We start from the raw sequence: 17,076 nt of genomic DNA, 5'->3' as shown, positions 1-17,076 counted from the left end.
TCACGGTAGTATGAATGGACTGGATGGATAAAAGAACAGATACAGAAAGACCAATTTAAGGCTATTTGAATCCACTTCCAGCTTCAACAGGCTAATGGTACCATAATCTAGACCTGTGCCCATAAACCACTATGAAACAGGACAAAAAATAGGAAGCAACTGCTTTCAGAAAATGAAAACAGCCCAGGATTGGAATCCATATGAAAACAGAAATACATGAGGTCACCCCTATGGTTTTCTGACTTTCTACCTGGAGACCCTTTTAGGATTGTGGCAGAAAGAGGCAGAGCTCAGCAGAGGATGTTTCTATTTGCTGAGGAAGCAAAGAACATAGTCCAGGGCTGCTAGGGCAACTGAAATTTTTAGGATGGAGTATTAGAGAGATGTGTTCAAAGAAGAGGCTCCTGAAATCTGAATAGATCCTCCTAAGTGTTTGACCATATGCTAGGCTTCTTACATGCCAAGTAATACTTACTGAGGCCTGGCAGAGAACAACTGCTAGAAAGCTGCAAGCTACTGGAAATCTCATTGATGAGTTCTGACCAGAGGATTCACCTTCATGGATATATTAGGCATTTAACTGAGACTTAAGAAAAACCAGGCCTTGGCAAGAGGCTACTTTAATTTTAGAGTAAGACTACTCTGAACCTGTCCTAAAAAGGTTAAAAATGGAATTCAAAAGTATCAGGCCATACGGCCAATAAATCAAACACCTGCCAAAACAAGAAAATCAATATCCATTGAAGGAAGACATCAAAATCCAGATATTCCACAAATGTCTTATGATCAAAAATTACAAGTCATGAAAAGAAGCAGGAAAATCAAGGAGAAAAAGTAGAAACACATCAAGAGCTGACCAAAATGTTGCAAAGACTTTGAAATCACTACTGTAAACCTGTTCAAAGAATTGAAGGAAAAGATGGATGTAATAAAGGATTAGATAGTAAATCTCAGTAGAGAAACAGTAACAGTACAGCATCCGGAAAAAAAACTTGATTAGTCACATGCATGACATTAGATGGATACAAAAGCAATCTGATGAATGTGAAATTGGAGTCCCAGAAGAAGAAAGAGGGAAGAAAAAAAGGTTTTAAAAGAAATAATAGCTGAGAATGAATATTACAAATTAAAAATGTTGTAAATTCACAGATCCAAGAAGCTCAACAAATCTCAAGCAGTATAAACTTAAAGAGAATCACTCCTAGGAACATCAAATTCACATTGCTGAAAGTAATAGAGACCATTTTAAAATAAATCAGGTAGGAAATGGCATATATATACTAAGTAAGAAAATATTCATTGGTATTTTTTCAGAAATAGTGGAAACAAGTCATAGAACAATGGAAAGATATCTTCAAAAGCTGGGGGCAAAACTAGAATTCTGTACGAAGCAAAAATATTCTTTAAAAAGGCAAAATAGATTTGATTGATCCTCAACAAATTTGTACTATAAAGAGTGTTAAAGGAAGTTCTTCAAGTCAAAACAATTTTAAATAGAAACACATCTACTTTTTAAATTTTTTTAAAATTTATTTTTACAGACTGCATTTTGATTCATTGTACACAAATGGGGTACAACTTTTAATTTCTGTAGTTAAATCTACTTTTTAAAAATGAACACCAAAGTTGGCAAACATGAAGGTAAAGATAAAAGACTTTTTATTATTTCTAAATTTATTTTAAAGGCAGTGATTTAAAGTAAAAACTAATATGAGTGTATTATAGAGACTACCGCAGGTAAAAGTAAACTATAAAACAACAGAGGCACAAAAGATAGAAGGGAGCTACTGTAAAGTACATTGTGTATTAGATAATATATGAATTTATGGTAGGATATCATATACTAATATTTAGAACAATAGTAAAAAATGGTACTAAACAGCTAAAAGAAGGAATAAAATGGTATGCTAAGTGTCAGTTATCCAAAATAAGTCAGGAAAGGACAGAAAAAAGGAACAAAGAACATATGGTACAAAGCAAAAACAAATATCAAATGGTAGATGCAATCTCAACCACATCAATTATTGCATTAATTGAAAATGGTGACACGATTTTAGTTAAAAGACAAATTATTAGAATAAATAAAACTATAAGATGATGTAAATATATGACACAGATTCAAAATAGTGAGGTTAAGACCACACAAAATGGACTTCAGTACAGGGAAATAGGGACATTGGTAATCATGAAAGGGTCAGTTCATCAAGAAGACTCAATGATTTTAAATTGTTTGCACCTGTTTTTCTAAAGATATTTCTCTCTTCAGAAATTAGAAATTGTGAAGGGGAAACCACACTCTAGGAGACAATCCATATATCTGATAGAGGGTTTGTATCTAGAATATGTGAAGAACTCGTAATAGGATGAACAAAGCAATTAAAAATTGAGGACTTCACAGATGTCACAGAAGAATATATACAAGTAGTTAATAAGTATATATAAATATGTTTGATGTCATTAATCATCAGGAGGTGCAAGTTAAAAGCCATGTAGTGCTTTCCACTATATATGTAGTAGAATAACGACAATAAAAAAAGACTGACAATACCAATGGTTGGCAAGAGTGTAAAGCAACTGATATCCTCATACATTCCTCCTGGAAACATTAAGATGGTTCAAATACTTGGAAAAGTGTGTCAGGCTCTCATAAAATTAAACACTACTTTATGTTCCTTAGTTCCATTCCTAGGTATTTACTCAAGATAAAATCCACATCCACAAACGTGACTTGTGCGTGAGCATTGGAGAACTTTATTCACCACAGCTCCAATCTGGAAAACTCATGTCTTTGTTTTTTTTCTTCTCTTTTTAAAAATTCTTTGAGAAACTCATGTTTCTCAGAAAAATAGGTGAGCAAATTAATGTGCACACCATGGTGTCCTAGTCAGCAGCAGAAATAGATTAACAACTAGCTATGTTAACAACTATACAACATTATCAATGAAGCTCAAAAACAAGAAGCCAGACCCAAAAGAGAATGTATTAATATGAAATTCTGAAACAGACAAAACTAATTTATAGTGATAGGAATCAGATCCCTGACTTTCTTGGGTGAGAGGTAGGATCGACTGGCAAGAGGAATAAAATGACTTGTGGGGAGGGTGTTATATTGATTGGGGTGCTGTTCGTGTGGGGGTCAACATTAGGTAAACTATATACTTGTGTACTTTTTGTTTGTGACTTGAATCTCAATAAAGTTGATCTTAAAATACTGCTGAAATAGAATTAAAAGGGGCTTTTTCTGGTTAAGCCGGAATAACAGGACTGAATTTATATTTCCACTTGAAACAAAATCCAAAACAGACGACAAATAAAACAATGGTTTTCAAGACCCTGGACATCAGGCAATGAAGGATGGCAATCCCTGGGACATAGGAAATAAATGCAGCAAGCTCCATGATCGCCCCTGCTTGTGGACTTGAGGGTTTCTGGACCAAGGCAAAAGGAGAGGAAGCCCAGGCAGAGGCCTGTGGACTCCCAAAGTTGAGAAGATGAAGCCAAGAGTCTGCAGAGTCCAAGATGGCTAGAGTTGCAAGACAGTACCGGAGAGGAGAGGACTACATAGGAATTGAACTCCAGAGATCAACAGAGGGTCCCCCTCAGTAGCAGATTGCCTTTTAGCTCATGAGACAGGAGGGGGAAGAAAATGTTTGAATGGATTAGAGAGAACAGTGTTCAACGTGTGGAGCTAGGAATATTGCCTGATCTCATCAGTCCCTGGCCAGGATTAAAGCGAGACCTTTAAGGATCCAAAAGTTCCATCCCAGTTAGATAACTGCATCAGAGAGCAAACAAGTATACAAAAATATCTAGCATCAAACAAAGTAAAACTTATGCCTGGCATTCAATCAGGATTATGAGGCATGCAAAAAAGTAGGAAAATATGACCCATAATGAGAAGATTTAACCCATCTGTTGAAACTAACCCAGATCTTACACAGGTGTTAGGATTATAAAAGGCCATGGAGTCACCATAATTATATTTCATGTGTTCAAAATGTTATGTAGAGACACAGGAGATACCAAAAATAATTTTTAAAAAATCAAGATCCTGGGGTTATGTCTAATGAAAGATGTGCGAGACCTCTTTTTCTTAAAACCTTGCTGAAGAAAATTGAAGATGACTTTCCTAAATTGAAGAATGTACAATATCCTTGGATAGGAAAACACAACCTATGCAGATGTTAGAAGATGAGCAGTATTAAGAGAAGGTGCTTTGTGATAAGAAGGAAGGAGAAAGAGGCAGAAAGGCTTTTGGTTTGGTAGTGGGAACGTGGGAGTATCCTTGACTGACCCCTAGTCTCTCTGAAGCAAGAGACAGGGTTGACAGCTGAGGGTGAGGCAGGGTGTTAAGTGACAGAATCCAATGTCTGAAAAAAGTTGAGAAGGCTTTAAAGATAGTCTTTGCAGAGAGTTAGGAAGTGGGTGGAATAAAGATACAAGGGGAATGGTCAGCAACGTTGAGGGCCTATTTGAACCTGGTGATGCTGAATCTATACTAATGTCACTTACACTGATGTCATCATTGTATGACTCTTTAGCCACACTTGGCAGTGTGCATCCAGACATGGAGGAGAAAGAGTGCTCAAGGTTTTTGCTGGCTGTATATAGAAAGGGAGAATTTTTCTAGCTATGAGAATTTTGCTAGCTGTGTATACATTCAGGGATGGAGAGTTTAGGGTATCAAAGGACATCCCTGGTATGACGGATCATGAAATCTAAGGTGAATTAGGAGGAAAGGAGAGTTCTAACAGATCGAGGGGTGGGGGATGGAGTTGTCAGCAGGTCAGCCAATTTTGGAGAAGTTAAAAATATTTTGGGTGGAAATGATGGAACAGTTTGACTTCAGTGAGAGACTGCCATGATCAGAGAGCAGAAGGCTTGAATTCATGGGTGAGTTTGTTGGGAGGTGATAAAATTCAGCATGTGACAGTGGAATTGGATGGCCGAATCTGCACAGAAGAGATGGTCATCCCTATAATGCCAAGGGATTGAAAAGACGGGGGTTAGTGAGGTCAGTTAAAGGCAGTTGGTGTGTCCCAGAATGGCAGGAGAACTTGGGATGGAGAGGAAGGCTGGGAGCCAGGGATCAGAACCTTCAGTTCTGCAAATTAGTGGAAGATGATGCCAAGAAAGGGAGAAGGGCACATAGCCCACTGGTGCCACCCTCAAAAGAAGGGGTTTTCATTTGGTTTTCCACAGCAGGATTAGGGAACATTGGCCTAAACATAAAAAGGAACAGAAAAGTTCGGAAGCTGGGTATGAAGGCAGGCAGGGTATGAAGGGACCTGAGGATCATGAAGCAAGGGGGTTGTGGGACCCTCTTGAAGAGGATGCAGCAGCATTCCCAGGGGGCACGGGAAGGGATGAAGAATAAAGGGAGGGACTGGGGAGTTAGCTCAGTTGGTAGAGTGCTTGCTTTATAAGCATAAGGCCCTGGGTTCGATCCCCAGCACCCCCCCCAAAAAAAAAAAAAAAAAAAAAAAAAGAATAAAGGGAAGGCCGGGTCAGCAAGAAGCAAGTTCAGAGGAATACGGAGATGGTGCTGTGCTTGGAGGCCAGGCAGCAGGCAAAGGCATCAGAGACCTGGCTCGCTTGTCTGTGGTGATGTCCGGAAGCTGTGGTCTGGACTCACCCAACTGAGGGTGTGGAGGTGTTCATTGGAAACCTCACTCTCAATGCACATCCTGGGGCGTTGGCTCTTTCAGTGCAAGGGTCTCGGGGCCCGCCTGCTAGGTGAGGAGTGCCTGTGGCTGTGATCCCTGTGTTGGTCTGGTTTGCAGTGACACCTTGGCCTGAGGAGATTTCTATCAGAAACTGGTTATTGGTTCCTGCACAGCCCCGAGTCAGAGCTCAGGAGTCCTGGCTCCATTCCTGGTCCCTTACTTCCTGAAGATGTGACTTTTGGGCATTATACTTCACTTCTCCACGCCAAGGTTCTCTCATTTCTAATGTTGGTAGGGCCCTGTGCTTGTGATTTTTTTCCTATAGAGCTCTCCTGAAAACCAAGGAAAGACATGAATGCGGAGGAATTTTTTTAAACTGAAAGGACTTTTCAAATGTGAGGGATACTCTGCATGAACCTGGCTGTGGGCTCCTCCTAGGAGGAGGTTCCTGCAAGTAGGAAAAGACTTATTTGTAGTCGACACATTCACTTGTTAGCATTTCTTTCCAGTCTCCACATCTTCTACAATCTGGGGAGGCACTGGTGCATTAACCTAATTTCTTCAAGTCTGATTGTCATAACACTTTTGTTTGGATTCAAGGATAAAACATTAATCCACTCAGAACTTCATCATTCCCTTGAAATTCTGCTTAAAAATAAATCTTAGTTTAAGTTGTCTGCTGGAACCTTTGAAGCCTCAAAGCATCTGGGACTTTTCAGCATTTGAATCTTGGAGACTTTGGCTACATCTGAAGAATTCTAACGCAGTGGGTGATGGCACCCTACCTGTCCAGAGGGAAGCTGTCCCCACCATCCTGTCCTTGAATCCTCTGCTGTTACTTATCAGCATGTCCACAGAGACATGCCAAGGAATTCCAGGGCCCTCTGTGGAGTCCAGCAGTTTTGGCTATCAGTCAAGAATATTTTAGCATCTAATCTATATACCTGCAGTATGCCTAGGAGTACAGTGGAAGGTTGGCAGGTTAGGGACGACTGCAAAAGAGGGAACCAGGCTCCAGCTGATTTGTAAGGACGGAAAAGAAAGGGCACTGTCTAACTGCTGGCAAGAAGAGCAGGGGCTAGTGCCTCATGCTTTTGGGGTCGGTGTTTATGAGGGTGAAAGCACTTGGCTGGCTAGTGGTAGGACGAAGAGTAGAGGTGCAGCTGGGAATGCCCACCAAAGGAGCAGGGTTTTCCCAGTAAGCTGTGAAGTGTTTGAAGTCAGGTGATGGCAGAAAACTGCATGTGGAAGGTCAAGTTGATACCTCCCAGGGTGGGAGACAGGTGTGGTGATGGGGGCCTGAGCTGGGGTACAGAGGTGGAGATGTGAAAGAAGGCATAGATCTGAGAGATAGTTGTGGTCAGTGCATTTCAGATGAGGCGAGAGATGTGCATTTTGATGGAAAGTCTGGATAATCTGGAGTATGAATTGTGTGAGAGGATTATTTTTTATAACCATAATTAATATGGCAACTAGGATTATATCTAAGCACTGCATTAGGTACTTTTTTATTCAATCTTCTCCATTATTTTAGTGAAGTGAGAGTTCTTTGCTATAGTTTTACAGATGAGGAAATCTTTCCTCAAAGTTACACAAGTAGAAAGTAGTGAAGCTAATAATTAAATGTAGATCCGTCTCCAGAGCCCAAGTGCTTTGCTCATCTTTTGGAAGCTCCTTCTGTGTCTGGGGAGAGGACCCCCGTGGCATCCTGTCTGCCTAGATGGGGCTTGCTGATACACCCTGCACTGCTCTATTCATTATGCTGTCAGGTTTCTTCTCTTCCCCAAACTAATTACCAAAAGCAGAGTGCAACAGAGGAATATGAGGCTTCAGAGAAATTGGTTTCTTTTTCCTATAAATCTGCTTGTGAACAAGTCACACTGTGGCTCTAGTAGTCCTTTTAAGCCCTGTTCCTGGAGGGTGGATCTTCTGGAATCCCTAGGCCTCCCCTGTAATACGATGTTCTTGCCCTTGTTCTCTCAGCTGTGCCCGGGACCCCAGAGAGGTTACTTCCCACCCATCCTGCCTTGCAGTGGGAGCTCTTCCTAAAAGGGAGAAATGTTCTTTCAGTGCAGCTTACCAGGTAGTTTACCTTTTACATGGCCAGTGGGTAGAATTTAGGCTGAATTTCCTACAGGTATTGCTTTGGGAACACCCCCATAGGTGGCCTCAATTCCTGCCTCCTCCTTGGGTTCACGTTGCTCACCTGCACTTGGAAGCTCCCAGCAGCTCTCTGAACGCGCAAAGACCCAGCCATCAGTCCGTGGCAGGCAGCCTGATCAGGCCCTTTGTACAACATGCTGTACTGGTGCCTAAGTTGGATGTGCCCTGGGGGTGCTGGTGCCTTCAGACATATTTATTTTTAATGGCCCTGCCACCCTCCCAAGTCAGACTTCAGGTACTCACTTTATTTTTCTTTAAAAACAGGTATCTAATGGATTGATCTAGTGAGGTATGTTTCTTAAGTGACTTCTTAAGTAGCAGTATTTGAAGCCTATCATATAAATGTGTGATAATACTGATTTGGCTCATCTGGTTGAGTGATATAATTCAGAGAAAGTGATGTCAGACACAGGAACTCGTGTTTTTGAAGACTGCCTCTTAAAACAGAAGTCTTTACTTTTAGCATGCAACCTGCATGGATTCTTGTCATTGGGAGAATATTTTTGCTAGAAAAATTGGGATGTCTTTGGTAACCATGGAAACTAACTCTTCAAAGACAGAGAAATGCTTCTGTCCTTGAACAAGGAAAGGTAGTAAAAGGAAAGCATATTTTACTCTATGATGCCTGAGATACTTTATTTCTGTATCTCTATATTTTAGACTTGTACTGGCCTCCTGCTTTTTTTAAGAATTATTTTTAATGACACTATAGGGTATAGTTTTCAAGTGAGGGAAAGCTGCATGGCTGCTTGTGGCCAGATACATCCAATACAGAACATAAATGCCCCATCTTTCATTTGGCCATCATTAATGTGAAACTTGTATTTATAAAAGTATTTTTTTTTTATCCAGTTCTTAATGAGCAACTACCAGTAGTCCGGGTTTGTGATAAATAGCAGTAGACAGACACTACCCCTTCTTCGTGGAACTTATAGTCTGATGTGTGCAAGAGAATGTTAACCAATTTTAGGGATGTTTAATAAATTCTACAAAGGCAACACTAATCCAGAGGACTCTAAGGATGTCAAAGAAATGTCCTCACATCTTGCCCTAACCCAGAGGCTTGGCATCTGGAAAAACCGCTGAAGGGTAGGTGGCAAACGCCACCCACAATGTCTTAGAGCCTGAGGAGAGCTTCATGACTTGGGGAAATGAGTTATCGTAGGATAGTTGGAGTAGTTTTCAAGGAGGAAGAGTTCAGAAAGGAGGCAGAGGAGAGATGTGCCCAGACAGCTGGTGCATGGACCACTCCCTCTCTATCCCCAGTGCTCCATCCAGGGTTCCTGAGGTCTGGCCTGTGCAGGGTGGCTCAGCTACTGACTCCTGGGTTCTCTTCATGACAAATAATCAAACCCACTTGTTAAAAGCCAGGGAACACCTACTTTGGAAATGGTTCATCTTCCCGAAAGATGGGTACAGTTTTCTATTTCAAACATTTTCACAAGACGTTTTATGTTAGTGAAAGCATTGAAGGAGGTGAAAAAGGGAGGATAACTTTCAGAAAATCTCATACCACACCAAAACTCTAGCAAACAGAAAAGAATCAGGAGGCACTGAATCCCTTTACAGAAGCACTCACTGTGGGGTTCAGTTCAGCAACAAGTTCCTGAAGAACAGCTATGATGTGGTTCAGTGATTACAAATGTGATTGTAAAACCTTTTCCTCAGTATATTTACCATGTAAACAAGGGCCCCCCTTTATCTCTTCTCCCTTTGGACTGCTAGAATTTCCCACCTGCTTCATGGGATCAGTACCTTATAGTGGCCAATAAAGAATGCTGTCACAGGTTAGCTTTTCTTTCCACGGACATTATCTACAAAGAGCAGATCTTTTGGACTTAGTGCTACAGTCCTGGGCCCCAACCCCATCCTGACCTGTTTGCCTCATGCAGACAGAGCACCCTTTGGTGATTAGAATGGAACAAAGACAGTGATTTTGATGAACTTCGAACTAAACTGAGCTAAGCTAGAACCACTGAATAAAAAATAAATTCTTAATATATTTTTATGGAACAACATTACTGCTGTTTTTCTTTTTAAACAGAATACATAGTTTCCTTGAACAGAAACTGAACCTGTGTACTTTCTTAAAAAAAAAAAAAAAAAAATTGGGCTTAAATATAGGGATGCTTTTTGAACCACATTACTTTTTCATTCTGTTTCATTTCCTATATATCTGTATAGAGAGATAATTTAGGTCTAAGGAAGACTGGCCTCCACTGATAAAAATCATGGAGTTACTTCTTCAATTTTTCTCTTCTTTGCCTTTATAAATGTTGCCTTTGTTTTGGGTTTTTTCTTTTTTGTGAGTTTGTTTTACCAGAACTCTAGATTCCCTGTGATTCTGTCAGCCCTGCTCATTGGAGGGCTGGTAAGCGTGTGTAGAGATATCAAAGTGTTTAGTTTGCCTCTATTTTATTTACGCAAGCCTGGTTAAAATAAACAGCATTGCAGGCCAAGAACAAACCCCATATCTAAATCAAGATGATTTTAGTTGTTCATTTATTTTAGGGGGCATTTGAGAAATAAAACTCACCAGAGCAAACTGCGTGTTATCCTTTTGCATTTGTGGCTGTCACATTTGATCTGCACTTTCATTTGTGTGCCATGGTGCGATGCTTGCTAAGTGCTCTCTTGCTAGTAACATTGACTGAGCCAGGGCTTCCAGAGCTCAGCATGTCAGGGCCCGGAAATCCCGGTAACATCAGGGTTTGGGGATTGAGTCTCTGTAGAGCATGGGGCATGTGCCCAGACCTGAGGGCTCCATCTGGGTTCCTGGGAGGGAGGGAGTCTCCCTGGAGTGGTCACTTCTTAGGAGGAATAAGAGAGAGCAGTTGGGAGATGAGTGGAAGGGGTACTGTTGATTTCCTCAATTCCCAAGTTGGTACTGTGGAAGAAAATCAGAATGTGAAAAAGAAAGGGATGCTTTCTGCCCTCGTCTGCCCTCCCTGGTCCTGAGCTGTGAGTTTCCATTTGTACATCTCTTCCCTTTAGTCCAGGAAGACATGAAGTAAGCAGGCCCATGGAAAGGGCGCTTGTTTGGGCGCCTATTGGTAGCCCGTTATTCTGTTGACTGGACATCTGATGTGGGACTAGTTATATTACCTCGTTTTGTCTCAGTGTTGGCCTTTATGAGATGGACATGAAAAGCCTGGTACTGCCTGGCCACACTGAGAATACAAAAGACACTTTGAAGACACTCAGTAAAAGTCTAAATGAGAGGTTTACTTCTGATACTATTAGAGGGGACATGGCACTCCTGTAGAAACCCATGTCACTTCCCACAGCCATGCAGCCTCCAGTTATGCTAAAGCTGCTGTTGGTTATCAGCTGGAACGCAGGGTTGGTGCAGTCATGGGTGAAGGACTGCTTAAGGGGCCATGGGCTCAGGCTGCTCTGGTTTTAGAGGCTCTTGCTTGTTCTCTTGTGTTCATCTTTCCCATTTAACGGGCTCTTCAAGGGCCTGTGTGAATATCAGGACCACGTGCTGTAGTCAGCACCCCCTCAGCCATTTCTCCTGAGTGCACTCAGTCCTTGGGCTTCTTAAGTGTTGATGCCCCCAGACTTTGTCTGCCAGATCTAAGAGGTACCAGATTGCTGACCAGGTAAAGGAGCAAAAGGGAAGAAGGGACCAATTCACAGCCGTCAATCTTCCTGCTTTCCCGTCTGAGTTATGGGGAAGGTGGGAGGTGGGTACCACCCTGCAGTTGAACATGGCACAGGGTAGTATGTCAGAGTGCTTGCTGGAGTGGGCAGAGGGGATACCTGTGGCCTGGCAAAGAGATGAGCGCATCCTGCACTGCAGCTTCTCTGTGAGGCGTTAGTTCACCTCTACCTAAGGTCCCCGTCTTCACCCCTGTGGGGAGGTTGCAGCTGCTTGAGCTAACTAACTCATCTTTGAAAAGCCTGAACTATTAGAAATGTCCTCTTTACATTTAAATTTCTCTTCACCATCCAGCTTGCCCTGTCATTCCTTCCTGAGCAGCTAGACAAGGAACATTCACATGGCAGATGGAGCTTCACCTGGCCCTGGGAAGGAAGGTCCATCCTGAGATGACAACACTGGTGTATCAGACCTAGGGTGCTCACATGAAAAAGGCAGAGGTGACAGTGACCATAGACTGGAGATGGTTGGGTCATCAATGACAAGCCTCTTCGGTGCTTTTTCAGATCATAGTGTAACAAAATTGGAGATTTTATGAAAACTCTTACTTTTTTCACCATATTTTTATAGGTGTTAAATCCAGCCCATCTCCAGTGTTTACTGAACATATTCTGGCCTCCCCACCACCATTTTCTCCTTACTTTGACCTTGTCATCATGCATCACACCTTTTATAAAACCAAGCTGGTAGTGACACTCACCTTTCAAACTTTGCTGTTCCTTGTTTCCTACAAGGAAGCAATCCGAGTTCCTTGGTTTTGTATTTAAGGCTCTTCCCAGGCTAACTCTAACCTATTTCTGGTTCTCACCCCCTACTCCTATGCATCTGCCTTTTTCCACCATTGCCCCCTGCCCTGAGTGTCCCTGTTATGGTATTTAGGGGAATTCAGAAGCAAGGTGGGCTTGTATGCCCAACCTCTCTGAGTCTGTTTCTGTATTTGAAGGTGGTAGCCATCCTTCCCTCCCAGGAGGCATTCCTCAGTGAGGATGGGTGAAGGCTCTGAGCTGGGCTTTGTTATGAAGGTAACATTGCAGGAAGGGACTTGCACATATCCTAAGTTAGTACATTCTGGTGATTCATTGGTGAGCAAAACCTCTTTGTGATACCGGTTTTGGAAGTCAGGATCAGGTCCTATTCGTTCCCCCAGCACTGAAGATTAAACACCCAAGAAATGCCAAGGCAAATGTAGAAAGCAGGTTTTATTTGAGAGAGAGAGAGAGAGAGAGAGAGAGACTTCTCCAGAGAGAAGGATACCAGAGCTGGGTATCCGTGGGAGAGGAGGTGTGTCATACCCCTTTATAGATCTCAGATTTCCTTTTTCTGCTCCCACCTCCTCTTTCTATCCTAGGTGCACAAAGGCAGGAAAAGAGCAGCCCAGGGGGTCCTCATTAGCAACTCCTTATGTTGGGAGGAGTGATTTCCCTGGAGGCCTTAGCAGCTGGTTGAGAGGGGGAAGTGCTCTGGAGGTGTTAGCATCCCATTTCCTTTTCTTTGATAATTAGCCCCCATCTTTCCAACGCAACCATTCACTATCTATGCTGACTACCTGTCCTTTGCCCCTGTCTCATTTGGATATGATAACTAGGGAATGCATCACCAAAAATGTGAGACTTGAGCTGGGTCTTGAAAGGTGAGCTGGAATTCAAAGACGGGATAAGGCTGCTCGGGTGCATAGACTTCTGCAGACAGAGGTGCATTTGGAAGGCATTCGACCTTGATTCTTGAAGGCTGTGGTGAGGAGCCAGGAGTCATTTTGGAGCAGGACACTACCAAAATGAAGTCCAGGTCTGCAGCAGTCATCTGGAGCAGAGAGGGAGGCACAACCTGATCAAACACTCTGCTCCAGCAGCCTCAGTGGGTGAGGTGCATGCCAGCTGGCTTGTGGAAGACAGAGTAGTTATCCTGTTGAGCTGCAGGGAGATTCCTTACTTAGTGATTGCTTCTTGAAAAGGAGATGAAAAGGAAGATTTCCAAACCACTATAGAGATTTCCTGAATCTATAGGAAATCCGCCACATGAGGCCTGTATTGTTTGATAAGGAGAATGTCAGGCTGGAGGTGGAGGCTGCACCAGAGGGCATGTCTGGACTTGGACACCCTGCTTTGTGCTTCTGGATAATCCCAGTAATTGTGGGTGCTCTGTCCTGCAGGGTCGTATTCTTGGCCTCTTAAGGAGTAGGTCCCATTTTGTTGTGTGTTTTTGGTTTTTGTATAGTCATCTTCCATGTCTGTTTGAATTGGGTACCATGGGGGAGACAGAGGCATTGGAAAGAAATACAATAAGAAATGGACTTCCACTCTAACTGGTAAGCCAAAATAGATATACAGCAGCAAACATTTGTAGTTGATTAGTATAGTTACATTTTCTAAACATTTTTCTCCTTGATAATAATTTCAAACACAGAGAAGTTGCAGACATTAGACTAGCACAGAGAACAATTCTTAGACCTGTAATCCTGATTCACCTATTATCTCATTTATGTTTTCATTTGTAATATCTCATTTTCTCTTTTATTTGCAATCTGTAAGGGGTACAGACAGGTTTTTGAGAAGTATTTTATAATCCACTGCTATTCTTAGTTGTTTTGGTGCTCAAGTTTTCTTAGATTTCTCAGGGGAGTCGCTCCCAGAGCTTCTGGCATCTGTCCAGCATGTTTTTGTTTTTGAGCACTTGCTTATTTTCTTCATCTGGTCCCTACCTTGCCCAACCCTGGAATCAGACATTTTTCCAAAGACCACTGGTTCTTTTAATGAGAAATGTTAGGAGAGACCAGGTATGCTCATATCTGCTGGGGTGCCTTGGCTCTAGGTTCTTTGAACAGACAGAACTAGGGCATATGAATGTGTATACTTGGACACATACTCATATCAACCCATATACTCATGTATAAATGTCTTTTTAAAAATCAGGTATGGGGCCTGCAGCATTTACAAATCCCGAGTTCACAGCTCTACCTCCAATTCCAGTCCACCAATCAGATTTCTAGGCTTCCTTCAGTCTGTGCTTCTCTGTCCCTCTTTCCACAGTGAGAACTCTGGTTCTCAACAACAGTAGCACATTTACTCATCTGTTAAATCCTGTTATACATCTGAAATAGTTTCAGATCGTCTCATCCCTATCACTACCAAAACCCAAAACCAGAACAACTTAAAAGAGCTCAGCATTTGTTCACTGTTCTTCCCTTGCTCCAATCCCGCCCAAGACAGTGCACCAAAGTTTGTAAGCCACTTGAATTAGTTTTGTCTTTTCCCTTCAGGATGATTATGGTATTCATTTAAGATACTGTCAGATTCATTTGTTTCAGTCCACTTTTAGTTTATGGGTATTTTCTGTCCATCTCATCCTTGTTGATATGATTGAGAAATCTTTAATTTGAAGGACATTAACATAGTTACAGAAGTCAAAACCATGGAAAAAGATAGACTTAGCAGTGTCCCTCCAGCCTTTATTCCTTCTACCCTGTTGGTCCTCGTCTGTTGTTTTCTGCTTTATACTTTAGATAGATACTACAGAATATGTGTGTTTCTTAATTTCCCTTCTTTCATGTGCAAAGGGCAGTACACAATTTGCACAGTTTTGTCCAAACACTTCTTATGTGAATTTTCTGTCAGTCAGACACACCAGAACCAGATGCATTCTGATCCAGGATAAGTAGACTCCTAGCATGTAATAGTTTTTGGATTTTTGAATCACTCACAAATGTTTGATCATTTCTACTAATACCTTTTGTAAATAAATGTTTGCAATAGTGATAGTTATTCTCTTTAATAATGAACTTCTTAGAAGATGATGAGATTCTATGTAAAATGGAGTACCTTTTTTTCCATCATCCACTGAGGTTGATAGAAGATACAGTAGGCTTGAGGTGGGAACAGAAAGTTTATTGTGATGGAAATGGGTTGTTTGCAACTGAACAAAGAGTTGTGCAGGATTAATGTGGGTGTACTGACTTAGGAGTCACTGTGAGCCCCAGGATCCCATGCATCCTTCCAAGCATCTCTCATTTCTGGTAGGATCATGGTAGCTGAGAACCCATTCAAAGCTTTTCCCAGTTTTCTCCCTTTGGTATTTGAGAAAGGTCTTCCAGTTACCTTTTCAATTTCTCTCTTACACCCAGATTTAACAACTAAACATTATTCATTTGAACTTCACATTTGTACCTACCAAGCTTTGTGCATTTTGAAATACCATCTTACTGAATAGGACTTACTTAACCTTTGTGAAACAGTAGAACAGGTATTATTGTATCAAATTTTCAGGTGAAAAATGAAAGCTCAGAGAATCTGACCTTCAGACTTAGAGCCCTAAGTGGTCTAGGATGGCCACGGGGCACCTAGGTTTATCACACAAACCCCACCTCCTCTACCCTGCCTTTTAGACAACGGATTGATGCCATATGGATCTCAGTTCTGTCCAAATTAGTAACTGTTACCTGCCTGCTAGGTATTAGGCCATTCTGAAAGGTGAGAGGATCTTTATAAACAGCTTTGCCAGATGAACTTTCATATGGTTTTGACTTATTTTTTAATTATTTCTTGGTACCATTAAGCTACATCCCCAGACTTTTTTGTTTTTTAAATGAGATCTTACTAATTTGCTGAGAGCCTCTTTAAGTTTCTGAAGCTGTGCTTGAATTTGGAACCTTCCTGCCTCAGTCACCCAGGTTGCTGGGATTATAGGCATGTGTCCATCATTTAAATAAATGGGCCATATACCAGGACTTGGAACAGTTTCTATTCTCAGAAATTTTAGTAGCTAGTAGGGTTTTACTTATGCTCACTTAATAGCCTAGGATGTGCAACAGGGATGCAGCTTGTTAGAGAGGAATTTTCATAGTATTAATGTAAACAAGTACCTAAAATATGACAGCAAAATTTCATTTTATAAAGTCTTCAAGCTTCACAGGGTTAACTCTTTCACTGTCTTTGTCAGTTTTTCCAAGAACTTGAATCAGCTATGAATCCAAAATAAGAATACCTTATTTGTATATATAATCCTCTACATTTAATATGTTAAGTCCAGAATCAAAACATGACCAAGATTTGTGCTGGGATACTTCTTGGTAAATAATAGAATTGAAGACATACCTGTTCTTTGCAATGAATTTAAGAAAACAGATTATATAACGAATGGTCCTGTGGATACATGACATACTCAGTCTTCTTGCTGTTGCCTAGAGATGTGAGTTTGGGTTGAATATGACATTTTCAAATTCAGAATCATTGGGTGAGCTCTGCCAGAGCTGACTTATGCATTTCATGTGTCTTGGGAAGCCCAGGAGGTCTAGAAAACCCAGACCATTCTCCAGGTGTGATTTGTATGAGCAGCAAGACGTTGCCCTCCAAGTCCCTTCTGTTTTTGAGACAGAAAGGTATCCTCCCTGGGAGGAAGGAGTGCCTTTGCGGGGGAGGTCACAGTACCTGTCTGCTCACCTTCTCAGCCACCTCCTGGTGCCAGACATCTGTGAGCTGCCTGCAGGACACCCACAGCCTTCCTTTCTTCCTCACTTCCCAGAGGGTAGAGTGGAGATGGAATAGCCCAACAAGGGATAGGTCTGGGAGTCCAAATGGTGGGGTGAGTAGG

At 41.7% G+C, this 17,076-nt stretch overlaps 1 protein-coding gene and 1 non-coding gene across 2 annotated transcripts in view; both read left to right on the top strand.

Annotated features, from left to right (window-relative positions):
* Positions 1–17,076, top strand: part of Cacna1d (calcium voltage-gated channel subunit alpha1 D) — a 306,525-nt gene that overhangs the window by 182,970 nt on the left and 106,479 nt on the right.
* On the top strand, positions 5,389–5,462 carry Trnai-uau (transfer RNA isoleucine (anticodon UAU)). Its single transcript has one exon. It is a non-coding gene; the product is annotated as a tRNA-Ile (tRNA).

This window comes from Sciurus carolinensis, chromosome 17 (genome assembly GCF_902686445.1).
Source record: "Sciurus carolinensis chromosome 17, mSciCar1.2, whole genome shotgun sequence".
In the NCBI taxonomy this organism is placed as follows: Eukaryota; Metazoa; Chordata; class Mammalia; order Rodentia; family Sciuridae; genus Sciurus; species Sciurus carolinensis.
The sequence above is the reverse complement of the archived record's forward strand: the minus strand, read 5'-3'. Positions and strand labels throughout refer to the sequence as shown.